Below are 13,769 nucleotides of genomic sequence, written 5' to 3'. Positions count from 1 at the left end.
CATGCTGTCTATAGGGAGAGGCAGCATCAGAGCGCATGAATTCTGCAGGCACCAGGCGCTTCAGAACGGAGCTTTTCAGCTGCGCTCTGAAGCAGGCCTTTTAGGTGCGGTGCAGAGCGCACACGTGCGCACATAACCTGAGGCTAATTTCACACATCAGTTTTTGGCATCAGGCACAATCCGGCGTGTGCCTGAAGCAACGGATGCGGCGCAGGATATGCAAAAACTGATGTGCCTGATCCTTTTTTTTGACGGTTTCAATATACCTGATCCGTCAAAAAACGGATCTGGCGCAACCGTTTTTGAATCCTTTTCGTCCGTTTTTTTGCTGGATCCGTTTTTTCAATACATTGGAGCGTGCTCAGTTTACAAAAACGGATCCGGCGGCCGCATCCGTTTTTACCGCATTACGCCAGATCTGGCGTCCATAGGCTTCCATTGTAAAACACGCCGTATCGCGCCGAATCCGGCGCGATGCAGTTTTTTTGCCGGACAAAAAAACGTTACAAGATACGTTCCCTCCGGCCGCCGCTTTAGGCAATTATGACGGATCCAGCAAAAGCCGGATGCAACGCAAGGCCATCAGGCACAATCCGGCGCTAATACAAAACAATGGGGATAAAACGGATCCGGCGCCGGATCGTTTTTTTTCCGGATTGTGCCTGATGGAAAAAACTGATGTGTGAAATTAGCCTAAGGAAGCTAGCCATAGAGGGAACTGTCCCCACTCCGTCCACGAGAAACACGGGAATGGCCTCAGAAATGAAGAATAATAAAAAATGGCATGGACAAGAAGGGCATCCAGTACATAAACCCAGGGGACACCGCCAGTGCAAAGTGTGAACGCTACTGATTGCAAGTGCTATAAAACTACAAGTCCCAGCATGCCCTGCACTACCTGGCTCTGGGAGTTGTAGAGTTGGAGTCTCCACACAGCCGGGCAGCAGCAGCCTGTGGCAAGTCTAGAGGTGACGTCACCAGGCTCCTCCTGGGAGCGGCCCGTTGATCACTGCGCATGCGTCCTTCTCACTCTCCGCTTCCGTTGAGCGGCCTGCGGTGAGTATACCGGACGCCTATTGTCGCACAGATAATAACGGATTTGGTTGTTTTTGGCTTGCTGAGGCTTTCAGTTCTTCTGGTTATGGCTGAGTGCGAGCGTTTAACTGCTTAAAGAAGAAGTTGTGACGTTCACTTCCGATGTTTTTATTTGCTGGCGCTCTACGTCTGGTGCACACGGGGCGGTTTATGTGTCACTGTTTGTTACCAATTAGCACATGCCCGTGATCTCCCATTTCCGCTACAGCATATAGTAGCAGGTGCTCAAAACCTGGCGGTTACCGAGACAAGCACAACGAGCAAGAGGAGGGTGTGCGGCCGGGCCTCATTAACCCCCCTGTGACCAGCCCTGAAAGGGTCATAAAGGGGTGTCCACTTCCTGCCTGGGCAAACCCTTCATTAACACTATTTTCCTTAGTGTGAAATAAAAAAAAAAAGAAGAGCAGCTGCAGTACTCACACTTTCCTCAATAGAAACTTGGACGTGTGAAGGGTGAGAACCGAGGCCAAGCCCCTGACCCCAACACTGGCCTTGGTTCTGTCCATCCTGCCCTAGCCCTTCGATAATACTGCCCATCCTGCTCTAGCTCCGCCCATCCTGCTCTAGCTCCGCCCATCTTGCTCTAGCTCTGCCCATCCTGCTCTAGCTCTGCCCATCCTGCTCTAGCTCCGCCCATCCTGCTCCATCCCCGCCCATCCTGCTCCAGCTCTGCCCATCCTGCTCCATCCCCGCCCATCCTGCTCCATCCCCGCCCATCCTGCTCTAGCTCTGCCCATCCTGCTCTAGCTCTGCCCATCCTGCTCTAGCTCTGCCCATCCTGCTCCATCCCCGCCCATCCTGCTCTAGCTCTGCCCATCCTGCTCTAGCTCTGCCCATCCTGCTCTAGCTCTGCCCATCCTGCTCCATCCCCGCCCATCCTGCTCTAGCTCTGCCCATCCTGCTCCAGCTCTGCCCATCCTGCTCCATCCCCGCCCATCCTGCTCCATCCCCGCCCATCCTGCTCTAGCTCTGCCCATCCTGCTCTAGCTCTGCCCATCCTGCCCCAGCTCTGCCCATCCTGCCCCAGCTCTGCCCATCCTGCTCCAGCTCTGCCCATCCTGCTCCAGCTCTGCCCATCCTGCTCCATCCCCGCCCATCCTGCTCCAGCTCTGCCCATCCTGCTCCATCCCCGCCCATCCTGCTCCAGCTCTGCCCATCCTGCCCCAGCTCTGCCCATCCTGCTCCAGCTCTGCCCATCCTGCTCCAGCTCTGCCCATCCTGCTCCAGCTCTGCCCATCCTGCTCCAGCTCTGCCCATCCTGCTCCATCCCCGCCCATCCTGCTCCAGCTCTGCCCATCCTGCTCCATCCCCGCCCATTCTGCTCCAGCTCTGCCCATCCTGCCCCAGCTCTACCCATCCTGCCCCAGCTCTGCCCATCCTGCTCCAGCTCTGCCCATCCTGCTCCAGCTCTGCCCATCCTGCTCCAGCTCTGCCCATCCTGCTCCATCCCCGCCCATCCTGCTCCAGCTCTGCCCATCCTGCTCCATCCCCGCCCATTCTGCTCCAGCTCTGCCCATCCTGCCCGAGCTCTGCCCATCCTGCCCCAGCTCTGCCCATCCTGCCCGAGCTCTGCCCATCCTGCCCCAGCTCTGCCCATCCTGCCCCAGCTCTGCCCATCCTGCCCCAGCTCTGCCCATCCTGCCCCAGCTCTGCCCATCCTGCCCCAGCTCTGCCCATCCTGCCCCAGCTCTACCCATCCTGCCCCAGCTCTGCCCATCCTGCCCCAGCTCTGCCCATCCTGCCCCAGCTCTGCCCATCCTGCCCCAGCTCTGCCCATCCTGCCCTAGCTCTGCCCATCCTGCCCCAGCTCTGCCCATCCTGCCCGAGCTCTGCCCATCCTGCCCCATCCCCGCCCATCCTGCTCCATCCCCGCCCATCCTGCTCCATCCCCGCCCATCCTGCTCCAGCTCTGCCCATTCTGCTCCAGCTCTGCCCATCCTGCTCCAGCTCTGCCCATCCTGCCCCATCCCCGCCCATCCTGCTCCATCCCCGCCCATCCTGCTCCAGCTCTGCCCATCCTGCTCCAGCTCTGCCCATCCTGCTCCAGCTCTGCCCATCCTGCTCCATCCCCGCCCATCCTGCTCTAGCTCTGCCCATCCTGCTCTAGCTCTGCCCATCCTGCTCCAGCTCTGCCCATCCTGCTCCAGCTCTGCCCATCCTGCCCCAGCTCTGCCCATCCTGCCCCAGCTCTGCCCATCCTGCCCCAGCTCTGCCCATCCTGCCCCAGCTCTGCCCATCCTGCCCCAGCTCTGCCCATCCTGCCCCAGCTCTGCCCATCCTGCCCCAGCTCTGCCCATCCTGCCCGAGCTCTGCCCATCCTGCCCGAGCTCTGCCCATCCTGCTCCAGCTCTGCCCATCCTGCTCCATCCCCGCCCATCCTGCCCCAGCTCTGCCCATCCTGCCCCAGCTCTGCCCATCCTGCCCCAGCTCTGCCCATCCTGCTCCATCCCCGCCCATCCTGCTCTAGCTCTGCCCATCCTGCCCCAGCTCTGCCCATCCTGCTCTAGCTCTGCCCATCCTGCTCCATCCCCACCCATTCTGCTCCAGCTCTGCCCATTCTGCTCCAGCTCTGCCCATCCTGCCCCAGCTCTGCCCATCCTGCCCCAGCTCTGCCCATCCTGCCCCAGCTCTGCCCATCCTGCCCCAGCTCTGCCCATCCTGCTCTAGCTCTGCCCATCCTGCCCCAGCTCTGCCCATCCTGCCCGAGCTCTGCCCATCCTGCCCCATCCCCGCCCATCCTGCTCCATCCCCGCCCATCCTGCTCCATCCCCGCCCATCCTGCTCCAGCTCTGCCCATCCTGCTCCAGCTCTGCCCATCCTGCTCCAGCTCTGCCCATCCTGCTCCAGCTCTGCCCATCCTGCCCCATCCCCGCCCATCCTGCTCCAGCTCTGCCCATCCTGCTCCAGCTCTGCCCATCCTGCTCCAGCTCTGCCCATCCTGCTCCAGCTCTGCCCATCCTGCTCCAGCTCTGCCCATCCTGCTCCAGCTCTGCCCATCCTGCTCCATCCCCGCCCATCCTGCTCTAGCTCTGCCCATCCTGCCCCAGCTCTGCCCATCCTGCCCCAGCTCTGCCCATCCTGCTCCATCCCCGCCCATCCTGCTCCATCCCCGCCCATCTTGCTCTAGCTCTGCCCATCCTGCCCCAGCTCTGCCCATCCTGCCCCAGCTCTGCCCATCCTGCCCCAGCTCTGCCCATCCTGCCCCAGCTCTGCCCATCCTGCCCCAGCTCTGCCCATCCTGCCCCAGCTCTGCCCATCCTGCTCTAGCTCTGCCCATCCTGCCCCAGCTCTGCCCATCCTGCTCCAGCTCTGCCCATCCTGCTCCATCCCCGCCCATTCTGCTCCAGCTCTGGCCATCCTGCCCCAGCTCTGCCCATCCTGCCCCAGCTCTGCCCATCCTGCCCCAGCTCTGCCCATCCTGCCCCAGCTCTGCCCATCCTGCCCCAGCTCTGCCCATCCTGCCCCAGCTCTGCCCATCCTGCTCCAGCTCTGCCCATCCTGCTCCAGCTCTGCCCATCCTGCTCCAGCTCTGCCCATCCTGCCCCAGCTCTGCCCATCCTGCCCCAGCTCTGCCCATCCTGCCCCAGCTCTGCCCATCCTGCCCCAGCTCTGCCCATCCTGCCCCAGCTCTGCCCATCCTGCCCCAGCTCTGCCCATCCTGCTCCAGCTCTGCCCATCCTGCTCCAGCTCTGCCCATCCTGCTCCATCCCCGCCCATCCTGCTCCATCCCCGCCCATCCTGCTCCAGCTCTGCCCATCCTGCTCCATCCCCGCCCATCCTGCTCTAGCTCTGCCCATTCTGCTCCAGCTCTGCCCATCCTGCCCCAGCTCTGCCCATCCTGCCCCAGCTCTGCCCATCCTGCCCCAGCTCTGCCCATCCTGCCCCAGCTCTGCCCATCCTGCCCCAGCTCTGCCCAGCTCTGCCCATCCTGCTCCAGCTCTGCCCATCCTGCTCCATCCCCGCCCATCCTGCTCCAGCTCTGCCCATCCTGCTCCATCCCCGCCCATCCTGCTCTAGCTCTGCCCATCCTGCTCTAGCTCTGCCCATCCTGCTCTAGCTCTGCCCATCCTGCCCCAGCTCTGCCCATCCTGCCCCATCCCCGCCCATCCTGCTCCATCCCCGCCCATCCTGCTCCAGCTCTGCCCATCCTGTTCCAGCTCTGCCCATCCTGCTCCATCCCCGCCCATCCTGCTCCATCCCCGCCCATCCTGCTCTAGCTCTGCCCATCCTGCTCCAGCTCTGCCCATCCTGCTCCATCCCCGCCCATCCTGCTCTAGCTCTGCCCATCCTGCTCTAGCTCTGCCCATCCTGCCCCAGCTCTGCCCATCCTGCCCCAGCTCTGCCCATCCTGCCCCAGCTCTGCCCATCCTGCTCCAGCTCTGCCCATCCTGCCCCAGCTCTGCCCATCCTGCCCCAGCTCTGCCCATCCTGCTCCAGCTCTGCCCATCCTGCTCCAGCTCTGCCCATCCTGCTCCAGCTCTGCCCATCCTGCTCCATCCCCGCCCATCCTGCTCCAGCTCTGCCCATCCTGCTCCATCCCCGCCCATCCTGCTCCAGCTCTGCCCATCCTGCTCCAGCTCTGCCCATCCTGCCCCAGCTCTGCCCATCCTGCCCCAGCTCTGCCCATCCTGCCCCAGCTCTGCCCATCCTGCCCCAGCTCTGCCCATCCTGCCCCAGCTCTGCCCATCCTGCTCCAGCTCTGCCCATCCTGCTCCATCCCCGCCCATCCTGCTCCAGCTCTGCCCATCCTGCTCCATCCCCGCCCATCCTGCTCCAGCTCTGCCCATCCTGCTCCATCCCCGCCCATCCTGCTCTAGCTCTGCCCATCCTGCCCCAGCTCTGCCCATCCTGCCCCAGCTCTGCCCATCCTGCCCCAGCTCTGCCCATCCTGCCCCAGCTCTGCCCATCCTGCCCCAGCTCTGCCCATCCTGCCCCAGCTCTGCCCATCCTGCCCCAGCTCTGCCCAGCTCTGCCCATCCTGCTCCAGCTCTGCCCATCCTGCTCCATCCCCGCCCATCCTGCTCCAGCTCTGCCCATCCTGCTCCATCCCCGCCCATCCTGCTCTAGCTCTGCCCATCCTGCTCTAGCTCTGCCCATCCTGCTCTAGCTCTGCCCATCCTGCCCCAGCTCTGCCCATCCTGCCCCATCCCCGCCCATCCTGCTCCATCCCCGCCCATCCTGCTCCAGCTCTGCCCATCCTGTTCCAGCTCTGCCCATCCTGCTCCATCCCCGCCCATCCTGCTCCATCCCCGCCCATCCTGCTCTAGCTCTGCCCATCCTGCTCCAGCTCTGCCCATCCTGCTCCATCCCCGCCCATCCTGCTCTAGCTCTGCCCATCCTGCTCTAGCTCTGCCCATCCTGCCCCAGCTCTGCCCATCCTGCCCCAGCTCTGCCCATCCTGCCCCAGCTCTGCCCATCCTGCTCCAGCTCTGCCCATCCTGCCCCAGCTCTGCCCATCCTGCTCCAGCTCTGCCCATCCTGCTCCAGCTCTGCCCATCCTGCTCCAGCTCTGCCCATCCTGCTCCATCCCCGCCCATCCTGCTCCAGCTCTGCCCATCCTGCTCCATCCCCGCCCATCCTGCTCCAGGTCTGCCCATCCTGCCCCAGCTCTGCCCATCCTGCTCCAGCTCTGCCCATCCTGCTCCAGCTCTGCCCATCCTGCTCCAGCTCTGCCCATCCTGCTCCATCCCCGCCCATCCTGCTCCAGCTCTGCCCATCCTGCTCCATCCCCGCCCATTCTGCTCCAGCTCTGCCCATCCTGCCCCAGCTCTACCCATCCTGCCCCAGCTCTGCCCATCCTGCCCCAGCTCTGCCCATCCTGCCCCAGCTCTGCCCATCCTGCCCGAGCTCTGCCCATCCTGCCCGAGCTCTGCCCATCCTGCCCGAGCTCTGCCCATCCTGCCCGAGCTCTGCCCATCCTGCCCGAGCTCTGCCCATCCTGCCCGAGCTCTGCCCATCCTGCCCGAGCTCTGCCCATCCTGCCCGAGCTCTGCCCATCCTGCCCCAGCTCTGCCCATCCTGCCCCAGCTCTGCCCATCCTGCCCCAGCTCTGCCCATCCTGCCCCAGCTCTGCCCATCCTGCTCTAGCTCTGCCCATCCTGCTCCAGCTCTGCCCATCCTGCTCCAGCTCTGCCCATCCTGCTCCAGCTCTGCCCATCCTGCCCCAGCTCTGCCCATCCTGCTCCATCCCCGCCCATCCTGCTCTAGCTCTGCCCATCCTGCCCCAGCTCTGCCCATCCTGCTCCATCCTGCTCTAGCTCTGCCCATCCTGCTCCATCCCCACCCATCCTGCTCTAGCTCTGCCCATCCTGCCCCAGCTCTGCCCATCCTGCCCCAGCTCTGCCCATCCTGCCCCAGCTCTGCCCATCCTGCCCCAGCTCTGCCCATCCTGCTCTAGCTCTGCCCATCCTGCCCCAGCTCTGCCCATCCTGCCCGAGCTCTGCCCATCCTGCCCCATCCCCGCCCATCCTGCTCCATCCCCGCCCATCCTGCTCCAGCTCTGCCCATCCTGCTCCAGCTCTGCCGATCCTGCTCCAGCTCTGCCCATCCTGCTCCAGCTCTGCCCATCCTGCCCCACCCCCGCCCATCCTGCTCCATCCCCGCCCATCCTGCTCCAGCTCTGCCCATCCTGCTCCAGCTCTGCCCATCCTGCTCCAGCTCTGCCCATCCTGCTCCAGCTCTGCCCATCCTGCTCCATCCCCGCCCATCCTGCTCCATCCCCGCCCATCCTGCCCCAGCTCTGCCCATCCTGCCCCAGCTCTGCCCATCCTGCTCCATCCCCGCCCATCCTGCTCTAGCTCTGCCCATCCTGCCCCAGCTCTGCCCATCCTGCCCCAGCTCTGCCCATCCTGCCCCAGCTCTGCCCATCCTGCCCCAGCTCTGCCCATCCTGCCCCAGCTCTGCCCATCCTGCCCCAGCTCTGCCCATCCTGCCCCAGCTCTGCCCATCCTGCCCCAGCTCTGCCCATCCTGCTCCATCCCCGCCCATCCTGCTCCAGCTCTGCCCATCCTGCCCCAGCTCTGCCCATCCTGCCCCAGCTCTGCCCATCCTGCCCCAGCTCTGCCCATCCTGCCCCAGCTCTGCCCATCCTGCCCCAGCTCTGCCCATCCTGCCCAGCTCTGCCCATCCTGCCCAGCTCTGCCCATCCTGCCCGAGCTCTGCCCATCCTGCCCCAGCTCTGCCCATCCTGCCCCAGCTCTGCCCATCCTGCCCCAGCTCTGCCCATCCTGCCCCAGCTCTGCCCATCCTGCCCCAGCTCTGCCCATCCTGCCCCAGCTCTGCCCATCCTGCCCCAGCTCTGCCCATCCTGCTCTAGCTCTGCCCATCCTGCTCCAGCTCTGCCCATCCTGCTCCATCCCCGCCCATCCTGCCCCAGCTCTGCCCATCCTGCCCCAGCTCTGCCCATCCTGCTCCATCCCCGCCCATCCTGCTCTAGCTCTGCCCATCCTGCCCCAGCTCTGCCCATCCTGCTCTAGCTCTGCCCATCCTGCTCCATCCCCACCCATCCTGCTCTAGCTCTGCCCATTCTGCTCCAGCTCTGCCCATCCTGCCGCAGCTCTGCCCATCCTGCCCCAGCTCTGCCCATCCTGCCCCAGCTCTGCCCATCCTGCCCCAGCTCTGCCCATCCTGCTCTAGCTCTGCCCATCCTGCTCTAGCTCTGCCCATCCTGCCCGAGCTCTGCCCATCCTGCCCCATCCCCGCCCATCCTGCTCCATCCCCGCCCATCCTGCTCCATCCCCGCCCATCCTGCTCCAGCTCTGCCCATCCTGCTCCAGCTCTGCCCATCCTGCTCCAGCTCTGCCCATCCTGCTCCAGCTCTGCCCATCCTGCTCCAGCTCTGCCCATCCTGCTCCAGCTCTGCCCATCCTGCTCCAGCTCTGCCCATCCTGCTCCATCCCCGCCCATCCTGCTCTAGCTCTGCCCATCCTGCTCCAGCTCTGCCCATCCTGCCCCAGCTCTGCCCATCCTGCTCCATCCCCGCCCATCCTGCCCCAGCTCTGCCCATCCTGCCCCAGCTCTGCCCATCCTGCCCCAGCTCTGCCCATCCTGCCCCAGCTCTGCCCATCCTGCCCCAGCTCTGCCCATCCTGCCCCAGCTCTGCCCATCCTGCCCCAGCTCTGCCCATCCTGCCCCAGCTCTGCCCATCCTGCCCCAGCTCTGCCCATCCTGCCCCAGCTCTGCCCATCCTGCCCCAGCTCTGCCCATCCTGCCCCAGCTCTGTCCATCCTGCCCCAGCTCTGTCCATCCTGCCCCAGCTCTGCCCATCCTGCTCCAGCTCTGCCCATCCTGCTCCAGCTCTGCCCATCCTGCTCCAGCTCTGCCCATCCTGCTCCAGCTCTGCCCATCCTGCTCCAGCTCTGCCCATCCTGCTCCAACTCTGCCCATCCTGCTCCAGCTCTGCCCATCCTGCTCCATCCCCGCCCATCCTGCCCCAGCTCTGGCCATCCTGCCCCAGCTCTGCCCATCCTGCCCCAGCTCTGCCCATCCTGCCCCAGCTCTGCCCATCCTGCCCCAGCTCTGCCCATCCTGCTCCAGCTCTGCCCATCCTGCTCCAGCTCTGCCCATCCTGCTCCAGCTCTGCCCATCCTGCTCCAGCTCTGCCCATCCTGCTCCATCCCCGCCCATCCTGCTCCATCCCCGCCCATCCTGCTCTAGCTCTGCCCATCCTGCCCCAGCTCTGCCCATCCTGCCCCAGCTCTGCCCATCCTGCCCCAGCTCTGCCCATCCTGCCCCAGCTCTGCCCATCCTGCCCCAGCTCTGCCCATCCTGCCCCAGCTCTGCCCATCCTGCCCCAGCTCTGCCCATCCTGCCCCAGCTCTGCCCATCCTGCCCCAGCTCTGCCCATCCTGCCCCAGCTCTGCCCATCCTGCTCCATCCCCGCCCATCCTGCTCCAGCTCTGCCCATCCTGCTCCAGCTCTGCCGATCCTGCTCCAGCTCTGCCCATCCTGCTCCAGCTCTGCCCATCCTGCCCCACCCCCGCCCATCCTGCTCCATCCCCGCCCATCCTGCTCCAGCTCTGCCCATCCTGCTCCAGCTCTGCCCATCCTGCTCCAGCTCTGCCCATCCTGCTCCAGCTCTGCCCATCCTGCTCCATCCCCGCCCATCCTGCTCCATCCCCGCCCATCCTGCCCCAGCTCTGCCCATCCTGCCCCAGCTCTGCCCATCCTGCTCCATCCCCGCCCATCCTGCTCTAGCTCTGCCCATCCTGCCCCAGCTCTGCCCATCCTGCCCCAGCTCTGCCCATCCTGCCCCAGCTCTGCCCATCCTGCCCCAGCTCTGCCCATCCTGCCCCAGCTCTGCCCATCCTGCCCCAGCTCTGCCCATCCTGCCCCAGCTCTGCCCATCCTGCTCCATCCCCGCCCATCCTGCTCCAGCTCTGCCCATCCTGCTCCAGCTCTGCCCATCCTGCCCCAGCTCTGCCCATCCTGCCCCAGCTCTGCCCATCCTGCCCCAGCTCTGCCCATCCTGCCCCAGCTCTGCCCATCCTGCCCCAGCTCTGCCCATCCTGCCCCAGCTCTGCCCATCCTGCCCCAGCTCTGCCCATCCTGCCCAGCTCTGCCCATCCTGCCCCAGCTCTGCCCATCCTGCCCAGCTCTGCCCATCCTGCCCAGCTCTGCCCATCCTGCCCCAGCTCTGCCCATCCTGCCCCAGCTCTGCCCATCCTGCCCCAGCTCTGCCCATCCTGCCCCAGCTCTGCCCATCCTGCCCCAGCTCTGCCCATCCTGCCCCAGCTCTGCCCATCCTGCCCCAGCTCTGCCCATCCTGCTCTAGCTCTGCCCATCCTGCTCCAGCTCTGCCCATCCTGCTCCAGCTCTGCCCATCCTGCCCCAGCTCTGCCCATCCTGCTCCATCCCCGCCCATCCTGCTCCATCCCCGCCCATCCTGCTCTAGCTCTGCCCATCCTGCCCCAGCTCTGCCCATCCTGCTCTAGCTCTGCCCATCCTGCTCCATCCCCACCCATCCTGCTCCATCCCCGCCCATCCTGCTCTAGCTCTGCCCATTCTGCTCCAGCTCTGCCCATCCTGCCCCAGCTCTGCCCATCCTGCCCCAGCTCTGCCCATCCTGCCCCAGCTCTGCCCATCCTGCCCGAGCTCTGCCCATCCTGCCCCAGCTCTGCCCATCCTGCCCCAGCTCTGCCCATCCTGCCCCAGCTCTGCCCATCCTGCCCCAGCTCTGCCCATCCTGCCCGAGCTCTGCCCATCCTGCTCTAGCTCTGCCCATCCTGCTCCAGCTCTGCCCATCCTGCTCCATCCCCGCCCATCCTGCCCCAGCTCTGCCCATCCTGCCCCAGCTCTGCCCATCCTGCCCCAGCTCTGCCCATCCTGCTCCATCCCCGCCCATCCTGCTCTAGCTCTGCCCATCCTGCCCCAGCTCTGCCCATCCTGCTCTAGCTCTGCCCATCCTGCTCCATCCCCACCCATCCTGCTCTAGCTCTGCCCATTCTGCTCCAGCTCTGCCCATCCTGCCGCAGCTCTGCCCATCCTGCCCCAGCTCTGCCCATCCTGCCCCAGCTCTGCCCATCCTGCTCTAGCTCTGCCCATCCTGCTCTAGCTCTGCCCATCCTGCCCCAGCTCTGCCCATCCTGCCCGAGCTCTGCCCATCCTGCCCCATCCCCGCCCATCCTGCTCCATCCCCGCCCATCCTGCTCCATCCCCGCCCATCCTGCTCCAGCTCTGCCCATCCTGCTCCAGCTCTGCCCATCCTGCTCCAGCTCTGCCCATCCTGCTCCAGCTCTGCCCATCCTGCTCCAGCTCTGCCCATCCTGCTCCAGCTCTGCCCATCCTGCTCCAGCTCTGCCCATCCTGCTCCAGCTCTGCCCATCCTGCTCCAGCTCTGCCCATCCTGCTCCATCCCCGCCCATCCTGCTCTAGCTCTGCCCATCCTGCTCCAGCTCTGCCCATCCTGCCCCAGCTCTGCCCATCCTGCTCCATCCCCGCCCATCCTGCCCCAGCTCTGCCCATCCTGCCCCAGCTCTGCCCATCCTGCCCCAGCTCTGCCCATCCTGCCCCAGCTCTGCCCATCCTGCCCCAGCTCTGCCCATCCTGCCCCAGCTCTGCCCATCCTGCCCCAGCTCTGCCCATCCTGCCCCAGCTCTGCCCATCCTGCCCCAGCTCTGCCCATCCTGCCCCAGCTCTGTCCATCCTGCCCCAGCTCTGTCCATCCTGCCCCAGCTCTGCCCATCCTGCCCCAGCTCTGCCCATCCTGCCCCAGCTCTGCCCATCCTGCTCCAGCTCTGCCCATCCTGCTCCAGCTCTGCCCATCCTGCTCCAGCTCTGCCCATCCTGCTCCAGCTCTGCCCATCCTGCTCCAGCTCTGCCCATCCTGCTCCAACTCTGCCCATCCTGCTCCAGCTCTGCCCATCCTGCTCCATCCCCGCCCATTCTGCTCCAGCTCTGGCCATCCTGCCCCAGCTCTGCCCATCCTGCCCCAGCTCTGCCCATCCTGCCCCAGCTCTGCCCATCCTGCCCCAGCTCTGCCCATCCTGCCCCAGCTCTGCCCATCCTGCTCCAGCTCTGCCCATCCTGCTCCAGCTCTGCCCATCCTGCTCCAGCTCTGCCCATCCTGCTCCATCCCCGCCCATCCTGCTCTAGCTCTGCCAATCCTGCTCCAGCTCTGCCCATCCTGCCCCAGCTCTGCCCATCCTGCTCCATCCCCGCCCATCCTGCTCCATCCCCGCCCATCCTGCTCTAGCTCTGCCCATCCTGCCCCAGCTCTGCCCATCCTGCCCCAGCTCTGCCCATCCTGCCCCAGCTCTGCCCATCCTGCCCCAGCTCTGCCCATCCTGCCCCAGCTCTGCCCATCCTGCCCCAGCTCTGCCCATCCTGCCCCAGCTCTGCCCATCCTGCCCCAGCTCTGCCCATCCTGCCCCAGCTCTGCCCATCCTGCCCCAGCTCCGCCCATCCTGCCCCAGCTCTGCCCATCCTGCCCCAGCTCTGCCCATCCTGCTCCAGCTCTGCCCATCCTGCTCCAGCTCTGCCCATCCTGCTCCATCCCCGCCCATTCTGCTCCAGCTCTGGCCATCCTGCCCCAGCTCTGGCCATCCTGCCCCAGCTCTGCCCATCCTGCCCCAGCTCTGCCCATCCTGCCCCAGCTCTGCCCATCCTGCCCCAGCTCTGCCCATCCTGCCCCAGCTCTGCCCATCCTGCCCCAGCTCTGCCCATCCTGCTCCAGCTCTGCCCATCCTGCTCCAGCTCTGCCCATCCTGCTCCAGCTCTGCCCATCCTGCTCCAGCTCTGCCCATCCTGCCCCAGCTCTGCCCATCCTGCCTCAGCTCTGCCCATCCTGCCCCAGCTCTGCCCATCCTGCCCCAGCTCTGCCCATCCTGCCCCAGCTCTGCCCATCCTGCTCCAGCTCTGCCCATCCTGCTCCAGCTCTGCCCATCCTGCCCCAGCTCTGCCCATCCTGCCTCAGCTCTGCCCATCCTGCCCCAGCTCTGCCCATCCTGCCCCAGCTCTGCCCATCCTGCCCCAGCTCTGCCCATCCTGCCCCAGCTCTGCCCATCCTGCCCCAGCTCTGCCCATCCTGCCCCAGCTCTGCCCATCCTGCTCTAGCTCTGCCCATCCTGCTCCAGCTCTGCCCATCCTGCTCCAGCTCTGCCCATCCTGCCCCAGCTCTGCCCATCCTGCTCCATCCCCGCCCATCCTGCTCCAGCTCTGCCCATCCTGCTCCAACT

General features: G+C 65.5%; 1 protein-coding gene across 1 annotated transcript in view; it reads left to right on the top strand.

Moving 5' to 3' along the window:
* Positions 1-999: 999 nt before the first annotated feature.
* The window catches only part of GPAT2 (glycerol-3-phosphate acyltransferase 2, mitochondrial), a 277,049-nt gene continuing 264,279 nt past the window's right edge, over positions 1,000-13,769 (top strand). Inside the window, exon 1 of the mRNA XM_075346194.1 lies at positions 1,000-1,056. The gene's annotated coding sequence lies outside the window, so the exon portion shown is untranslated. The remainder of the gene's footprint in view (positions 1,057-13,769) is intronic.

This window comes from Anomaloglossus baeobatrachus, chromosome 4 (genome assembly GCF_048569485.1).
Source record: "Anomaloglossus baeobatrachus isolate aAnoBae1 chromosome 4, aAnoBae1.hap1, whole genome shotgun sequence".
NCBI lineage: Eukaryota > Metazoa > Chordata > Amphibia > Anura > Aromobatidae > Anomaloglossus > Anomaloglossus baeobatrachus.
Note: the sequence above shows the minus strand (reverse complement) of the source record. Positions and strands in the feature narration are given on the sequence as shown.